The sequence below is a fragment of the Cuculus canorus genome, chromosome 9 (genome assembly GCF_017976375.1).
Source record: "Cuculus canorus isolate bCucCan1 chromosome 9, bCucCan1.pri, whole genome shotgun sequence".
In the NCBI taxonomy this organism is placed as follows: domain Eukaryota; kingdom Metazoa; phylum Chordata; class Aves; order Cuculiformes; family Cuculidae; genus Cuculus; species Cuculus canorus.
In genome coordinates, this window is record NC_071409.1 from 11,463,987 (window position 1) to 11,480,602 (window position 16,616).

At 38.9% G+C, this 16,616-nt stretch overlaps 1 long non-coding RNA gene across 1 annotated transcript in view; it reads right to left on the reverse strand.

Annotated features, from left to right (window-relative positions):
* The window catches only part of LOC128853013 (uncharacterized), a 49,431-nt gene that overhangs the window by 818 nt on the left and 31,997 nt on the right, over window positions 1–16,616 (reverse strand). The window contains exon 2 of the long non-coding RNA XR_008451219.1: window positions 6,570–6,678. This is a non-coding gene — a long non-coding RNA (uncharacterized LOC128853013). The remainder of the gene's footprint in view (window positions 1–6,569; window positions 6,679–16,616) is intronic.

Here is a 16,616-nt window from a genome sequence, read left to right on the forward strand (position 1 = left end):
TTTCAGTAATATATCATATTCTGTAAATCAGCTTGAAAGGTATTTTTCAGCTCATTTTGATTTTTATGCTTTCTTCTTCCTGCTGCTTGATGTAAAACTGACAAAGTAAAACTGACAATAAAAGCTGCAGAGAGATGCAAGCTTCCTAGTACAAAAGAGTAAACATTCCTCTTAAGAGCTGGAGTCATTTTCACTTTTATTATCATTAACCAACTTCAAAATTCTATGCAAGTGGAGGAGCCAAGAAGCTAGAAGTGTATTCCTGAATGTTGCTTTACTGTCATATTTTTACAGACACTTCTGCATTATCTTTAGCCGATCATGTAAGTCCGACAGTTTCAGCCGGACCACAGCAACCGCACTGTGAAGGGTAAGACAGGCTATTCTCTTGCAGTCACTAGACGACTATCACTCAAAAGCCAGTATTTTCCATCCCACAGCAACACTGGGCTGTAGTTATTGTCTGTTGTCTAGCACAAACCAGCTACATTTTCTATGTGGAACACAAATGAAATTAAGAAAGCAAGTCTATAGGTTGAAAATGGGGCGGTAATGCAAATACGGCCACTGCTACAGTGGCGAGGAAATGCTTGGGGGGGACCTGATGCCTGAGTTTGCAAAGCTGCGCAGCTAAACTTTGTTTGCAACAAAGGAGAAGCACGAAAATGTCCACAGCATCAATTCTTCTTCGTCCCAGTCTTTATGAAACTTCCCCACGCAAACCACCCCTGTGGTCCACAGCACAGTCAAAGACAGGGTTGTTATTCTCAGCCCACAATCTGTCGCTAGTAATGCGTGTTACTGAAAACAGCATCACACAGTGATTAAATCCATCTTTTAATTGGCAAAATGACTGTAAATAAATTTTGTGGCTATCCAGTCTTTCTCCATCTACAATACGCTTTTTTTTGTTCCTACTGTATAAAGACATTTAGCATTCGGAGGTGCTTTACATAAATTATTTTTGAGAGGGATATGCGTTATGAACCACAAGGCTTTCAAATGACAATTGATTACCCAGACTCATTGAAATTAGCTGAAATTCAGCTATAAAAGCTCCTTGTACAGTTTTTCCTTTAAATTTTCTGTTATTTTATACACTCGAGTAGCTGGTGGTAAATTGTCAAAATTGTAAACAAGGCTAAAACCTGCAGAGATCCCTTTATAAAGAGTTTAAAAACCCATTTAAGATTTAAGCCACTGTATTATTAATTTACTTCAGCATTTGTGAGCTGTAAAACTGTGGCTATAGTGTTTTGTTTTCATGTGTAGCTTGTAGAGTTTACTCATCATAAAAAGGATATTTTTTTGTTTTCGCAGTAACTTTTTGCTCCACATCTCTTTTAGCTGCTGACTAATTTGTAAGAGCATTTTGTCTGCCTGAAATGGGCAGCAATTTAATTTTCCTTAGGGTTCTTTAACATATCAGCAGAATCAGCTAGATGCTACAAATGAGCAAGGAATAATAATATCCGGAGAAAATTACAGAAATAAAGAGTAAATAACTCAGTGTTGAAGAAGAATTAATATAATGGGATCACTCAGAAACTATCAAGATCATTAATGAAATTAAAGTATAACCCATACTAATTTAAAAATTCAGTTAAAGGCTACATTTAAAATCACTAAATGTCAGGGGAAAATATTTAAATTATGAAAATAATTATTATAAAGCTCTGACTGCAAAGTATCCATTTACACAAGCCTAAAGTCACTTTATATGCATTGATACTCGCGCTGCATGTTTGAGCAGAAAATTATTAAGGGAAATGGCTTAGTTCCATTTACTTTTAAATATAGTTACGATCCAAATAAAGATACAAACACACTTACTGCGTTTCTTGTATTAGCTCCATCTGACTCTTATGATAATTACTTTTAAACTAATTTGATTTTCTGGAATATATACACTTGTACTTAAGGGACAGACTTACTGACAACATGTAGAGTGGGGAGGGGGTGACAGCAGTTTCTGATTCACTGAGTTTCCTGTGCAAATCCCAGCAACATTTTCAAACATAATGTTTTACAGCTAACAAAGATTTTCTGAGTATACTCTAAATGCTGGCGAATAGTTAAACTCTGAGAAGGGGACCTGGAAAATCTGCTGCCAGAGAGAGACTAAAGCAGCTGAAAAGGTGATTAATATACGTCAGGATCACAAGGTGACATCTTGGATGCCTTCACTGATCTTCCATGGAGAGGAGACAGGATTTTAGTAGTTTATGGGAGTTTAGGAAGAAAAGTTTGTAGACAGAAGTAGGACCAGTTATTTGATATGAATCATGGAATAGCTGGAGCTACAAAAGCTTTCTTTACCTAATAACCACAGGATTCCCTTGCCACTTGAAGCCAACCAATGAAGTTTGGATGTCTTCATTAAGCTCATACAGCTCAACTGAACCAAGTGTATCGAATGGAGAAAGCTGGTCAAATTCTATGGCATGGTTATGGAGGAATTCTGAGCAACTCTTTGCAATACCTTCCTTTAGATAGAGCCCAATTCTGATAATTCTGATAATTATAAGTATCTCTTGTGCTTCACTGACACAGCACTGCCAAGTTTTAAATCCTGGAAATGCTACTGGTAGATTTACTTACTTTCCCTCTAGTTCCACATCTTCCCTATTTATGTTTTATGTTAATGCTCTGTATATTTCCTATTTGTCCTGAGCACAAGGGCAAGTGTGGGAGAACTGAGGTTGGCAGAAAAGGAGTGGAAAAGACTATACCTCCTTCAGGGTTTCTTATAAAATAAGTCCAATGAGAACAATAAAGTAAGTAACCCCTTCATGTACTGTACACCAATCGCAAATTGTACCTGCTGTCACTGACAACCTTCTTGCCGTCTTCAGAATCCTTTCAGAATTAGAGCAAATTGCTAAGATACCAAAATGCAGATGATAAAGTCAGTAAACATGTAAAATCTGAAGTAGCTCGTTGACCTAAATAGAGTTATTCCAAAGCCAGAATAGCAAACCTACAGCCAGAATCCAGATACACATGACAAATTACTGTAAGTATCGTAATATCTTTCAGATGTCTGGATAGACTCCCTAAAGCCTCTACAAATGTAATCAAATGAATACTGGTCAACCACAACACTATTAAAACATAATCTGAATGGTCACGGTCTCTCAAACAGCATTAATTTTGTCCAGTTTGTGAAAAGAAACATTTTGGGTGAGAAGTGAGAGTTGAGAGCAGTCTTAAAAAAAGTTTTGCTGTTATTATTATTGTTGTTTTTTCAGGTGACCTCACGATTGATTTCCAAATCTGCTATTATCCTTTAAAGACAAACTAGGAAAAAAATGTGGCTCTAAAAACAAAAACAAAACTGCAGAAATATTTTTCCAAGGGTATTTCCCCTTCATTCTACTTGAGATGATCAAACAGTAGGTTTCCTTTTAAAGTATTCATTGGCTTTCTTATGGCCACCATAATCAACTATATTTAATATGCTTTAAAGCTACAAGAAGAAGCGGAACAGAGGAAAGAAAGGAAGAGAAAGGGCATTATCCCATTACAGGTCTTCTGGTCAAAAAATATTTTGCTGCCCAGGCAAGTTTACTGCTCCAATTCTTTGACAGCACTTTAAAGAAAATAAAAATAGTTATTAACACAAACATACACCCCTTCCACCCCCTCCTGAGAGGAATCATTAATCTCTGCTAGTAATTCAGTGACATCAATTACTGATTTATTATTTTGTCTGCCTTTTTGTCAAGATGTGACCCCAGCCCAGTTCCTTTAAAGTTTTACATATGCAACTTCCATTAGGAGCAGTAGAAGCAAAAAGAGAGACAGAAGGGGAAACATATTTTCTCTGCAATATGCAAACTTAGCTAGAAAAAAAACCCAAACAGCAGAACACCTCAGTTGGAGCCCATTTTATGAAATCTAACCGCAAAACACCAAGTGTAAACCCAAGGCTGTTAGGTAAATCACATCACCTCCAGTCTCTGACACAACCAGAGAGCAAGCAGAGCAGGAATCAAACAGCAAGGGGTTTCTTTGTTCACAGATCCAAGCTCTTCCTTGCCACTGCTCAGCTGACATCACTTTTGCTTTCTCCCTCAGCCTCTTTGCTCTGTCCCAGAGCAACATTAGCAGTGACTCTGCAGGTAACGCTTTGGCTTTTCATCCTCGTCTCTCACTGCCCACATCCAAGCTACTGACAGGCATGCTCTCGTCAAACTGCCCAGCAAAATCTGTCCATATGTATAACTGAGCTTCTCTCTGACCCACCATATGGCTTATCTTTTGCATTGTCAGCTCCTCACAAGTTCAGTTTTTTACTCTAAATATGAGTGTTCGTATATGTTCTACCCACTCCGCATTGTCTCAGGTAGTTGTCAGAGGCTGCTTGCTTTGAAATCTCTCTCCTAATGATGATTGATGAGAAGAATATAGGCCCTGGCAGGTGTGTTTGACAACAGACTGAAAGAAGACTGTTCTAAAGAACAGAAAACTATGTAAGTGAACAGTTTATGAAACCTAATAACAAAATATATTGTATTTTAATATATTTTAAATCATGTGGGCCTCGAATCAGGAGCTAACACTTTCAAAAGCTCCAGGTTCATCTTTAAAATACTCCTGGAAATATACATGATTTTGACCTCATTAACTGGAAAGGTAAGAAACACGGTCTAATTTGTTTAAAAGGCAGCAGTCGTGATAGTGGCAGTATTGTACTGAACTGCCCTTTTAGCCAAGAACAGGAAGGACTGTGCCTTGGTTCCTGAACTTCTCAGGGAACAATCCAACTTTGTGCTGCACCTCACATAATTCCTTGACTTCACAAAGCTTCCACTAGATATGAGTTTAGGGGCTTGCAAAGGTCAAGGCAGAATTTTGTCCAAAATATTTGGCCTATAAGAGGTAGAATAACGTAAACACCTGGTGGGAAGTTGTATAATTTCAGAATGGGTAGGGGATAAAATAAGTCAGGATAACAGGAATAAATGAAGAAAACACAATTCAATTAAAAGATCACAGGTGAACAAGTGCGACGTTTTGTGTGGGTTCACTTCAAACCAAAATCAAATAAATCAGCAGACAAATCATCTGAAGCACAAAGTACCTTAATAAAAAGCAAAGAAGCAACGTTTAAAATAGCCCCTGAAAATATTACTAAAATGTGGTCTCCTTCATGAAAATTAACACTACCATAATGCTAATAGATATATAACACACAGGAACAATCTGTGCATGTGCAGTAGAGCGACACAGACATGCTTTAGCAACATCAAAGTAACTACTTAAAATAACCCCGTTTACAAACCTTAATGCATGTACAGTATTACAAATATTGCTGTGGCTCATTGTGAAACTGTCCACTTTCCTCCTTGTCAGCATCTCATCCAGCCCAGACTTTCTTCCCTGTCCCAGCCCACAACTACCACTGCTTTACTACCAGCAAGACTCCAGCACATCCTGACCCCAGGATTTTACTATGGAAATTTTTCTCATTCCTATACGTCTGGCCTTTTCTTGTCTCTTTGAGCTCATCTTCAGCATAGTCCCACTACGACAGTCCCCTATCTACAGGAAATCTTATTTCTACAACCACACCACCTTGTTAAAGATTACTGCCCCGAGCCCACGCTAGATCTGCCATATGTGAAGTTTTCCTCAATGCCTCTGTCAGCAGCCGCTTTCTGCACCGATTTCACTGTTCATTTGGCTTTCTGTGCCACTGCCCTCACGCAAGGAACCCCTTGACAGATTACAAAAAGAGGCCTTTTTTCCACATCACTGTAACTCGTAGTCTTCCGCTGCCTCATTCCTCTAGGGTCTTCCAAACATAGCAGGCATCTGACTTTCCTAACTGCCATGTCACAGAAAAAGGAAAGCTAAGCAGCTTTCAAACTGCTCCTAACACTGCCACCCAAGGCAAGTAGTCAAGTTCCTCGTTTGAATTGTTTAAAACTAGACAGTACAAAGTGTTGCACAGTACACGTGGGGAAAACCCAATATTGGCAAGGGGCTAAACTTAGTAACTTAAAAGATATTTTCTGTCTCCATTTTTTGTGGTATCTGGAAGTGCTTTCCTGCACTAAGGCAGAAATTGGCAGTTGGAGGTGAACCTTTCTTCCAATGTAAATAATGGCTCTAGGATACATCATGCGACTTTACTTCCTTACCTTAGGTATCCATCTGCAAGTGTCAGTTCAATTATCCTTAGTGGTTTTATTAGTTACTCCTCATAGTACCTGGGGAGGATCTACTTTTGTTTACCGCTAAGTGTACAGGAGTGATTCAACAGAGGTCATGGGAGCAAAGCCAGAGCTCAGAGGACACCTTGGGTCTCAATTCCCTTCAGAACTAGGTCTCTCCAAACTGTATGCTATCTGCCGCAGTGCTGGTCACCTCTCAGATTCTGTTCTGCCTTCTTTGCCGAACGGAGATGAATTGGCATGCTTCCATGAGAGGAGACAGGAGAGCACAGCTGGGGAAGGCATGAGGAGCATGCACATTTGTGTACCACATGGGAATGCGGTTGTCTAGTGAAGTACAGAGGAGGAGAATGAGTGAAGAAGTCAGAATCTGTAACCAAGCAGTACCTTTTTCTCCACTGAGGAGTGCGGGAAGAATGTCTTAGGTCCACAGTCTACATGATCAGAAGGGTGATTTCTTCACACATGTAGATCTTTAGGATTTAGCCGAAGTACCCTGTCACCAGAAAAAGGTTAGCCTTGAACAGCAACACTTACAATTAGTCCTCACGGCCTTCCTTTTATTGTTTCAAACCCTAATATTTATATGAATAAATACCTGGCTCGACCAATTTCTAGGCTCGACTGTTCACTTATGTCCCAGTTCTAATTTTTTCTCTCAGGTAGCCGAAGAGTTTCAGCTGCTGAGAAAAAACCAAACAACCCCAAAAGCCAGTGAACATGCCAAGGGGGAGCAGGGCTAATATGTTGTATTCTTTATACACCTTCTGATGTATTATATATTGTAAAGCTTCTTTCTTGTTTTATTGCACACTGTTGGTATAGTTGGAGCAGGAATCTTGTAATGTCAGCTGAGAGGACCCATGCACAGTCACCAAAGCCCCAGGAAGAAAAGAATTAACAACCTTCAGAAATGGAAAAGTTTTAAAAAGAGATATTTAAAAGGTTTGACTTGCAGCCAAGCGTTAAACAGTAAATACAAGTTTTAAGTGTCTTAACGATTAAGATGAAGGATCATAATTCAGCAGCGTGGAATGGGACCTCTTACTGGGAGAGGCTAAAGAAGAAAACTGAACCAGTACAAAAGGAACCCCCTCTAGGGAAGATCTCACACATTTGGGCCTGGAGTCTAGTCAGAGTAGGCCAAAACCTGATACTTTTATCTCCAACCTTTGACCCTGACATCTGGAAACTTAGTTTGAGTCAAACAGAAGGAAGTTTTCTTTTCTATTTCAAATACTTTATAGAAGAAAAACTTCAAGTATCTACAGTCAAGTCTGTTAGTACAAACTACTTTTATTTGTGCACTTGTAGTGAACTCTAAAATACGGAACATTTGTGCAGGAAATGCATGCGTCAGAACTTTTGGGAAAAGAGAGTAACTTGGTGAGACTGGCACATTGTTCGATGCTTGTATGGGATCCAGATAACAGCCCAGATAAACATCTCCAAGGGGGTGCTGAAGAGTATAAAAAGTCCAGCTCCTTTGATGTTCTTAGATGTTCTCATTTAATAGCTATCAGCCCTGGTGCCAGAAATAACAACATGTTTAAATATTCTGTATCAAAACACAAATTAAATTCATTTAGCATAACCTGTGTTTCCAAAGTTCATTTTCATCTTTAGCTGGAATACTAAGTGTAATGTAACTCATGTTCTTCCTGGCAGTTATTTTCATTATTATGTTTATTACTCATTTAAGAGACTTTTTTTCAACAGAGGGATTAATGAATTTAGACTGCACATTATAACATCAAAAGCTTTGGTTTCAAATAAGCCCATCTGAGCTACAGGAGATTTTCTCCCCTTATATGAAGCTAAATAGTAACTTCAAAAACATGCCTCAGTTATAGTATTATTTTCTAGTTGACTCAAGTCATGGGTTTTATGTCAACCTGTTATATTTGCATATAATAAACGAATACTTATTTGTATTGTCTGAGGGACTCCTTTAACCTGCAATCTGTTTAGAAGTCTGATGGTACCAGCTCTCTACTGAGAAAGTTTTGTGATCATGTGGAAGAACAAAAATAATAATAAAGGGTCCTCTTGTTCAGGATTCAAACAATTGTTTGAGATCAGTTCATCAGTAGAGATGAAGACGTGTGCAAGAACTTTAGCATCACATTGCTCAGGCCATTTTTTAAATATTATAGCAAACACTAAAATAGTAAACAAAGAGTGCAATATATAACATTTAGCAAAAAATATTTATAGCCTGCTATGTTCCTTTTGATCACTAAGCCTTCTGTTTACAAGTGTTCAGGTTTTTTTTCACCCACTACTGATTAATGACAAACATGCAAACTCTCATTGGAAGTGTATACAGAGGTCTTGGAAATCAGCCTGACTTTATAACTGAAGAATGCAGAAACTGCATTTTCTGTTGAATAGGACTCTTTAGGACCTATGAAGTCCCTCAACAGTTATTTTACTAGAAACAATACAGTATTGCTTAGCATGCTGGCCAAAATACTGAATCTCTCCAAGTAAAATATGTTACTGGTTATTTTCATCAAGTCTCGACAGCTTTACAATACTGCTTTTAAAAGAGCGTAAAGTCCGAGTTAAAGCTCCTGCCTCCACATTTCCCCATGCAGAGAGAACCCCTCTTGCATCAGTGTAAGATACAGGTCTCGGCTAAGGAAATTATTTCAAAAGCTTCACTTTGTATTGTCTTGAGAACTTTATTGTGCTTGAAGGAATCCAGCCAGCAGGAAGCACCGCTACACATCTGCAGTCAAAACCAAAGTACCATCAGTGAAATTGTGAAAAATTCACTTACGTAGCTTGAAGTTGCTGTGGATAAACACTATGAAAGACTAAATCTTTTAGAAAACATCAGCAAATTCCTCTTTGGAAACAGGGACATATTTAATTGTCCCTGGTCTAGGAAAAAGGCACCCTTGCAGGAGACAGCAAATGGAGAACTGCTCTGTCGTTCTGAACTATCAGAGTTCTGCTCCATATTGGTTTACAAAAGACTGCATAAAACATTTTTGCAGACGCTGATATTTTCCTTCTGACTCTCAAACTCAGTTCAGTAATTCCCATCTCACCTCCCATACTAGAACAAATGCTAGCACTTTAGGAAACACCCCCCCATGCCTTTCTCTGTGGCCTCAAACACTCCTCTGATACCTCTCTTCACGTGCAGTTTGTGGTTCTCTGCTAGCCCCTTACAGCTCTATTTTTCGTAAAGGTGGGCCAACAGAAGAAAGTGCACAGCCACTAAAATCGTTAGCCCCTGCACTTCAGCAACACAAGAGACCATCCCTGTTAAAACTTCTGTTAAATAAAATGTAAAATGAAGAAGTCCTTTCCAAAGTCTTAGCTTTGGGCCACTTCTCCCCTTATCTGCTGGTCCTCACAAAAGGCTGTCCTGTTTAGACTATCGTCCCCATGAGTGCACCTGACTGTTCTACAGCCAGCAAGCCTGTTTCCGTATCTCTGGCTGACACGGCATTTGGGTCTTCATTCTTAGGTAACTCCAGCTGCAAAAGGAAAGACGTGCTATTCAGCTTAAACATTTTGGTTTAATAAAACATCATTCACATTTGCTTTCCTGAATCCCAGAGCTGAAGCGTATAATCAATTCCAGGTTTACAGCAGGGCTGTAGTTACTGACGCACATACTCTTCATACCTGGACTCATTACCAAACTCTACAATTACTTCTTTTTAAGTTTTACATTAGTAGGCTCCAAGTACTCAGTGCAGTAGGAGATGAAAGGTCAGGTGACCTTTTGGTCAGCGTTCCATCTCTCACCTCTGTTACATAAGCAATGTAAATAACTCAGCTGGAAACTATTGATCTGTTTTATTTTATATACAAGCATTGGGAGGAGAAGGAAAAGTCGATACAAAAATCAAGACAAGCAAGGGAAAAAACACAGAAATAATCTGACGTACTCATGCCTGGTTTTGTACGCAGGAAAACAATATAAAATTATATAGACAGGAGAGATCCAATTCCCAGCAGAAGTGCTGAGCCAGATAGGTTTTTCCATTTCCTAAATTTCCTTATGTCTTAACTCCACAGTACAGCAAGGGGCATACTCTCCTTTTGAAGCCCAGACCCAACATTAACATTTACGGGTTTTATGCACACATCAAAAGATAAACCTACTTTAAGCAATTTATAAATCTGAATATTTTTTCTGAGGCCAATGCAATTGCAGGATTATCTGTAGGAAAGTGCCAAAATTTCTCATATTATTTCTGCTGCTGAATACCTGAATGTGGGATAAAAGAGGGAGAGAGACAGAATAACAGAGACAGAGAGAGGGATGGGGGTAGAATGGGAGTGGGAAGGGGAGAGAGAAATGCCCCACCAGATGTGAAAACTCTTTTAAAGAGTTTCTATTATTCTTGGTATGTTTTCCTTAGCATTTTGGGGACCAAAAGCACATTTGTTTATATTTAGAGTTGTTTATATTATAGAAGTGTTTCCCTTCCTGACAAGACCTTTTCCTTGCTTTTTGTCCTCTTCAGGAATGTGTGCATGACACAAGTTCAAAATTTAAACCCCCTTTACATAATGTCATGAAGTTCTTGTAGTCCCATTTTTTCATTGCCTTCTGATCCTACAAATTAATGTATGTTCCCATCATTATTTTGTGACTAAAACCCCTTGATCTTTCATACATGCAAAAAAAGATTCCTCGGTCATACTTTTCCATTAGAGAGACAGCTGATTAAAGGAGTCCCTATACAGTTCCATTCTATTCCTTTCCAGTTTAATCTCTTAGAGAAATAACTCCACTTCCTTTTCTTTGCTTCTTCCCTTGACTATTTTTAATAGATTTTGCCCATATATATTCTCTTTTATCTGATCTGTTAATTTAAATTCAGCAAAAAAAGTAAACTTAAGCACTTCCTTTAGAGAAGTAAGGTGGCTTTGTCACCATTTAGCAACTTTCACTATATATTGTGATATAACATCACAAACATACTCTTGGCCATACGGCCAAAAATCCCTGCTGAGAATCTCTTGGATCCCAGACTTGGATTCAGTGGAGGGTCAGTGTACCAGAGATGGGTTTTGTTTAAAAAAATAATTTGGGCTCCACAAATAGACACTTGCCAATGGTGTTGCATTCCTTTGGCAAAAGCACTGGCCTTGCTGCTATTCAAGACAAATCTGACACCATGATTATATGGGAGTCATCAGCTTATACTCAACTAATCAGAGATGCTACCGCCAACTGGTATTAGATCTTTATGTGTTTGCAGTACTAAACCCCACAATTCCCCGCTCTATTTCTCATTATATTGTTTAGTTCCTCTAGAGGGCTTTATTTCATGAGCTGTAGTGTAAATTAAACCCAGCAAAGCTTTCCGTGGCTGAACTGATCTGGTCCCTTATTTACAGCTGTCTTGGGTACCTCTCCATCCTCCTGGCACCAACAACATAGACCCTAATTTAGGCTGCTGTCTCAGGCAAGACATCTTTCCTGTAACGCAGCTTATCTGTCACCACCTCATTTTAAAGAAAGGAAGCCTGATGCACGGTCACTTGAGCAGTCTGGTACTGGCAATATTTTCTATACCTGTTTCTGGTTATGAAATATTGTCCTTCCTCCAGGCAGAAACTTAAGACTGGCCAAGGGAACTTCCTCCAAAGTACAGCAAATCAGGCATTTCCTCAAAATATGACTGTTGTTCATGTGAGGTTTGCTGCTCCCTTAAAAATCAGTGCCAAAATATTAATCAGGCTGTCAGGTAGATACCAAGAGCAGTGAGATATATAGGGATATATTTGCATTACAAAATCACCCGGCAAAAATACTAAGATTTCCTTGTCAAAACTTTGCAAAGCCAAGATAAGAAGTTAGTATAAACACGACAATTAATAAAACAAAATGACAAAAGCAATAGTTGGCATATTAGTTCCTATTTGGGTGCTAGAGATCAGATCCTATGAAATAAAAAAGAATTTTAGATGTAAGCTAAAACATTTATTACAGGTGCTTAATCATGAAATCCGCTTAATCGGGACATTTCCCAGGGAACCAAATTAAGCCTAATGATACTTAATGGCAAGGACTGCTGCTTAATTGGGGTGGTAATTCCAGTTAATTGGGATTCCTGCAGGTGAGTAAATGGTACTCAAATAGAGATACTGTATCTGGCCTTCATGATGTTGTGATATTGGTGGTGCTTTGTCTTCCCTAAAACAGCTTCTCCTGCTACTGGCTCAGCAAAGCAAAATTACTTCTGTGCCCCCATTTTGGTCCTTTCAAACATTGCTTAAACTTACAATCACTCTCTCTGGGCTAGCAATAGAAGATGACTTCTTTGAAGTCTAGTGAATCTGGATTAATTTATTTATATTCTACCAGGATTTTAGAAAGATCACACTCAACCTCTTGCCTGATCTTTGGACTTCACGGAGATGCCACAAAGATGTTTGATAACTGTTGGTAGCGATCTCAACTGCAAAACAGTATGTCCTAACTGGAAAGGTTTCTGCACTGACTTGTGAGAACCAATCTGTTACTACCAAAACAACTTTACTATAAACCTTCTTTTTCAATACTACGAAATGAAAAGACCTACACTCTCATGGCACAGTTACTATTGCTCAAGGTTTTATTTTTGTCCATCACACACACACACACACACACACACAAATATTTGGATTTTTTTGTACCATTATTAAAATACGGTTAAATATTATTCAAACTTTTACATAGCACCAGAGACCCTGAAAATAAAAACTGCTAAAGGCAGTCAGCTTATTAGAACGGTATGTTTTCATCATTGCTTCTTGAGGTCCTTGGTGTTCTCAGGGGGATAGGTTATACAGCACTTTGAGCGCTGCACCATCTCTTGCTTAGTTGAAAGACAGGCAAGTTGCCAGTTCTTGGGGGAGAAAGCCGTAGCTGCAGTGCCTGCAGCTACCTGGGGAGAGCCACTGCTCGCTGTAGGTTTCTAAAAGCACAGCAAAGCAGCCTCACTCTGGAGCTGCTGCCTCTTACAAAAGCAAAATGCACCACAGCTTCTGGGCTGTCTTGGGAATTTTTAGGAGAGCGAGAATCTTGGTTGCTGCAGCCCTTGCAAAACTTAGGCTGGCATTGAGCGCTGATCCCTGAGTGGGCAGCAGGCTGGACTGGCTGCTCCCCACCGCACCGCCCAGAGCTGCTGGATGGAAAGGGAAATCCCACCAGTTAGCTGAGAGAGGCAGCTGCAAGATTCAGGCTGCTGGACAACAGCATCCCCAGGGGAGTTCAGCTCTAAGAAGAGCTTAGATCTAAGAAGAGCTTAGATCCCCAGTCCTTACTTTCCAGAACGGCACAGCCAGCCACTTGCCTTTGCGAGCTCCAGGGGGGCTGCTGCAACCCAAACACTGCCAACATGCAAGAAGACAAGCTATTACCAGGAGCTGGCACCCTCACATCCCCCATCCCTCACCGAAATCAGTACGGTGCCTCTGCCAGAAGTAACTGCTCCTGACTTCTGACTCCTGCTGAGATCAAAACCTATACCTGATTTTTCCCCCTCCCACTTCAAGGAGCGGTTCATCAAAACGTTTCACAACAGAAATGTTCTGAACAAAGAAGGAAACATTATGAGGATCCTCGAGGAGGCTGATTTTTCTATAGCACAGTGTACCCGACTGCCAGCAGTGTGTTGCACTGCTCCAGCAAGTGAATACCAGCAGTAGATCTAGTTTGTACAGCTAGAGATTAGCACCTCTGCACACACTTCTCTGAGCCTCTGTCGGTGTACCCTTTTAGTCACAAAGCAAAATGCAATATGTGATTTTGATTCAGCCTTACAGGGAGAGCTCCAGAGTGAGAGATCAGTCTCAGAGAGTGAAATATGAGCCAATAAAAGCTGAAGTTGGATTTTAGTGTGCTGGGTTTTGTGTTCTCAGGTATTTATAAGCTGCAGATACATTTGAAGGTTCAACAATCAGCACTTGCAAAAGGAAAATGAGAACAATAACTTCAGAATGAAAACAGTTTGATCTCTGTTGCTGGAGCTGTTTAAGATAAGCGCCATAGTTACAATGCAATGAAATTCTCAGGTGAAATATTCCATAAGACTCCATTTTGATTTCCCCCCTGCACAACTTTGGGTTTACTATAAATAAACCAATACAACTGACAATTAAATGATTGACCCATGATGACCAAGAACATCTGCCAATCTTCTGCTAATAAGTCTTCCTTCATAATAGTACATGAAATCTGTAATGATTGACATCGCTTTTCATTTATAACTATGTATTTCATCAGATGAGTAAGGGTGGAGCTACAAAACGGTGTATATACGAGGAGAAACCTAAGTGAAAGCCATTTTTTCACACTCATTTACACTTGAAGTTACAGATTCTTCATAAAGCTTATAATAAAATATTCACAGAAGTGGAAGAATATCAGCATTATTAAATCATTCACAGTCAAATGTTAAATCAAAATAGCAGCTTTTTTCCTTCTTCAGAACACCTCCACAGAGGAAATCACTCGCTGTGTAAAGCAAAGATCCATCCTACATGTGGGATTATCTTTGATGCAGCATTTGACCAACAGTATCACCCTACCATTCCTCCATACATTTGACCAACAATACTGCCCTACCTTTCCTCTCTACTGGAGGAAATCAGACTTTTGCAGTCAAGTATGTCCTTGGAGTAATAATAGGAGCAGTAGAGAAAACATCATTAAACAACTAAAATGGAGGATGCAGAATTATTTTTCCATATGAAATTCTAGTTCAAAGCTTTTAACAGTTTTTGACTGTTTGCTGTATGTTGCCAGTCCCAAAACAAAGAAAAGTGATCAGGATTACTTATCCTCAAGAAATGCTACTCTAGCAACAAGAACTTGCACAGACTGCCAGAATCCACCAGGAATTAGCTGAGGGATTTTAATGGACTCTACAGCAATTTTCACTGTGTAAGGGGAAGAAATTGAATGAGTTTAAATAAGTAAAATGTAAATTAATAATCATTGTCATCACGAAAAAATGTTGAAGCGTCAGAAAAAAATTTTTGGTGAGAGAAGATTAATGAGGACACCAAAGGAAAATGGAGGAAAAAGGAGAAAAAAGAAAGTAAACAATGATTAGAAAAGTCAAGATTGTTAGTGTTAGAAATTAGTTATTGCAATGAAATAACAAGGGCTCAAAAATGATTGAGTCAGCAGGTGATCAAAACCATAAATGAATATTAAAATAATGAAGGACAATAAGTCAAGGTGAACTAACTGAAAATCAAGTCAGAATGAGTTTGAGAAATTAGTAATGAACAAAAAGGGACAGCTCCTCAGCAGGTATAAATCCACCAGAGCTACACCGATTTAGACCAGCTAAAGAAGCCTCGATGTACTCAGTAAATACAGAAAAAAACAACCTTTCACTCCTGGATCTTAACTGGAAGAAAGAAAAGGCATCAGTCACCAAGACGAATTTCTGCCAGGAGCAAGCTAAAACTTTTCAGACAAATAATCTGTTCACCTAGAAATGCAGTCAGAGGTCTGATGTAACTACCTGCAAACAGAGTAGGCAGCAATGGCCAAAAAAAAAAATATCCAGGACACACGCAATTCTGAAACATTCCATTTCAATGTTTTTGAAAGCATTATTACAGTTTTTCATCTGAAGCATTTTAAACTGACAAAAATTAATAACTGAAAAGTTGTTAAAAATCCATTTCACGTTGGAAAAATATTTCACTTGACCTAAAATAATTTGGGGTGGTTCAGAAAATTGAAAATCCATTCTGCTTACAGCTCTGTAGCTCACACCATTTATGGAGACTCTGATATTCACTCTAATCTCAGATCCATCTAAAATACAATCAAAACCTATACATCTCTGGGATGTATAAGTGATTACCCTTTAAAGAATGCAATATTCATAAACAGACAACTTTACTCCAAATTCCACCGAGAACAAAAAGATCTGTATTTATGTTTAGGAGCATAAGCTCTTAAATGAATGAAAGATTCTATGATATGAACCAAGACTAAACTTAATAGGAGATACTTCTACATATGTAGATGGAGATACTTAGCGATGCAGGCAAAATAATTCCTGAAGAATGTTTTGCAAAAATTTAGAGCAAAACACTGACACAATATCAGTTAAATGGCCTCTTTTTGAACATATTACTTAGACCATAGCACAGAGTAATTCAGTTAAAGATCATCTTCTCTAATTGGCAACATTAGCAGAGTAGCACACTAAAACGGTTTAAACAGGAAAGTTGGGGAATTAAAGCTGGCTATGACTTTCCATATACGCTTGCCTAAAGACTTTGATCAGCCTCTCGAAAACACAGGAGTAAAGGAATAACTTAATACAGGGCAATACAGTCCCTAAACTGTTGCTCCCTTACAGTCCTGAGCATAAAGCTGAGAACAAGACACATTTGCCCCAAGAAAGGAGCTTTAGAAATGTTGTGAGAAGGAAAATATAGACACTA